Consider the following 3,283-nt stretch of genomic DNA (forward strand, 5'->3'; position numbering starts at 1 on the left):
TTGTAATGATTTGAATATGCCAAAGAGGAATATCGATATTGATGTTCCTTATAGGTGGAATTTCACCGATGAGCTGCTACAATTGGCTGAAAAGTATAAGTATGTTTTGAATCGCTATGTTCAGAAACTTAACCAATCTAATCGCCATTCCACCTTAGCATTTCCCACTGAAGAAGATTGGTTAATATCTAGCATTGTGTGTCGTTTTTTAAAAGTTTTTGATTCTTCAACAACAAACTTGTGTGGTGTGTATTATCCAACCTCATGTCGTGTTATTCCATGCTTAGTAAGGATCAATGCAACTTTTAATAAATATGCTTGCTATCCTATAATTGCTGCTGCGTTGGTTGCCATGAAGTCAAAATTTTCTAAGTATTGGAAAAGTTTTCCTCTTGTATTTTGTCTTGCTGTTGCTTTGGATCCTAGGTACAAGTTTTTTGCAATTGGTCCATGGATGAAAAGTATGGGTCTGGATGAACGGGAAGTTGAATCTGGTATATCTACTCTAAAGAATCAGTTGTTTAAATTACACGATATGTACAAGGACAATGTAGTGCCTATGGTTCCAACCTCTAGTGTTACCTCAAATTTACCTACATCTTCTGATTCTGTTGTTTTACCTAACGATGAAGATAAGAACTTTGCTGAGGTTGTCTTAAAAAAGGCTAAGACAACAACTTCTACTTCTAGTGCTTCAAGTTCTAATTTACAATACTATCTTGTATGCCTACTCTTGAAGTTCTTGATGGTTTGGAATTTAACATTCTAGGTTGGTGGAGGTCTCATGAAGAAGTGTATCATGTGCTTTCTTTGATAGCTCGTGACCTGTTATCTGTTCCAGCTTCAACAGTGACTTCGAAAGCCGCTTTTAGTGTCGGTGGGAGAGTTGTATCAGAGAAGAGAGCAAGTCTTAGTCCAAGTACAATTCAAGCTCTTATTTGCTTGAAAGATTGGAAGCTGGCAGATGCAAGGCTACAAGATAAGGAGTAAGATGAGCTCCGAGCTAAAGAGGAAGAAATTGCAAAACGAGCAAGACCTGAATATATGATTGCATTAGAACGTGCTAATGCAAACATGGATGAGGTTAAGCAGAATGCAGATTGAGACAGTATAACTGCTTTTTGGATATGGTATGCAAAATAATGGCTGTTGTGTTTTATATAAATGTGTACTACTATGTTAAAATGTTGATAAATGCTGTGTTAAAATGCTTTTCACTGCTATGTCATCTTATAGTTGTTTGATATTTCTTTTGTAGGTACATTGTTGGCTCTTGTGTTGTTGATTTTAGTAAGAGATGATCAAATGTTAGAAGATGACAACTTTTTGAGAATTGATGAAGGCTTGATCAGTTTTTGAATGAATACTACAGAATTCAGTATTTCAATTTTTTGTAGCCTCAGTGGCGTATTGAGGTAGTAGAATGTTTGAAGTAGAAGACTTGATATTGAGAATGTGAGCTTCAGTTTGTGGGATTTGTAGTTACTGAAACGAACTCAGATTCTGAAATATTGGTTCTCAGCAAAGTATGAATGGATTATGAAGTATTCAGTTTTCTTTTTTCTACTGTGACTTTCAATGAGTAAAACAAAAGCCCAGCCCGACCCTATTTTTTAAGCCCAGCCCTTTTGGCCCTTGCAGAATGGGTTTTTAAGGCGAGTAAGGGTTTACATATTGCAGCCTCAGCCCGGCCCTACCCGGCCCTAAGCTCTGTTGACTTAGTCAGAGCCCAGCCCGGCCCTACCCTAAGCCCTAAAATTTAGGGTAGGGTCAGCCCTAGCCCGACCCATGATGAGGCCTACCATGCAGTGGTTCTTTACCGACTGTATTTTTTGTTTTGTATTAAGCCTTCATCCTTATTCACTAAAGAATGATTCGTACAGTTCTCTTTTACATTCTTTGAGTAAAAGATTGCAATTAAATACATAGTTAAAACTCAGTTGTTCATTTAATCCTCCTAAGGGATTTTAATTTTCTGGGAGTCATTACTCATTTTAAAGTTGTTATACCAATATTTCAGTTTTGAGTTGTGAGCTTACGGTTCTTTTTTGCTCACATACTGAGAGCATTTCCAACAGCTTCCTCAAAATTTCTCTAAAATGGGGAAGCAAAAGTCAAAATCTCTAAAAAAAATTATGCTTCAACTCCAACAGCTTCTCCATTTTAGAGATTCCAACATTTATTATGACAATAAAATATGTTACATCATTATTAATTATAATAAAAAAATCATATATTTTATTGTAACAATAAAATACTAAATAAATATTCTATATATGTAAACTCTTCGTTGGAGCACGTGCAAAATTTAATTTTGGGAAAGGAAGGCTTTGCTACAAATTTGGGGAATGAGTGCTTCTTTTTCTTCTCCATCCTCATTTTAAGGAATGAGATGGGAGAACTGTTGGACCACAAAACAACCCAATATTTCCCAAAATTGATATAATCAAGAAAATGGGGAAGCTGTTGGAGATGCTTTGAGACTAACATGGGAATGATTTGTATGTGTTGAATAGTTTGAGGGTTAACCGGCACGGTTATGTACTATACTGTTGAGTATACGAGTATATTGTGTGCATAAAGAGCATATGGTTGTCATTCATTAATCGTGGGTGAAGAAAACAATATCAAACAAGGCTAGGACAACTAGTGAAGCAAATTCATTACCTCATATATAAATATATATATATATAGGGAGAGGATCTAAAGAGGACGTTTGCACAGCCCTTAAAGTGCGGACGTCCTTTCGTTCTCCTCCGTACAGCTCCGACAACGGCGTGCCTCCACCCCAGCAGCCTCCAACAGCGTCCCCGATCACTTTCCCTCCCCGGTCAGTCCTCCGAATTCCAGTTTTTCGGCAAGATCACCCAAAACTTCATACAAAATCGATCTCGCCAGAAAACTGAAATTCGACTGACTCACCGGGGAGGAAAAGTAATCGGGGACGCTGCTGGACGCCGCTGGGGTGGTGGCGTCGCGTCGTCGGAGTCGTACAGTGGAGAACGGAGACACGTCCGCGCTTTAAGGGTGTGTGGACGTCTGCCTCTGATCCCGACTGTATATATATATACGAAAACGATAAAAAGCGCACGTGCTCACAGTCCTTAAAGTGCGCACGGAGCTCCGTTCGCCACCGTCGGCGCGCCTCCCCCCCAAAAGACTCCAGCAGCATCCTCGACCACTTTCCCTCCCCGGCGAGTCCGTTCTTTTTCAGTTTTCCGGCGAGATCACCCAAAACTTCAAATAAAGTCGATCTCACCGGAAACTGGAATTCAGCGAACTC

This window comes from Fragaria vesca, linkage group LG1 (assembly GCF_000184155.1).
Source record: "Fragaria vesca subsp. vesca linkage group LG1, FraVesHawaii_1.0, whole genome shotgun sequence".
In the NCBI taxonomy this organism is placed as follows: Eukaryota; Viridiplantae; Streptophyta; class Magnoliopsida; order Rosales; family Rosaceae; genus Fragaria; species Fragaria vesca.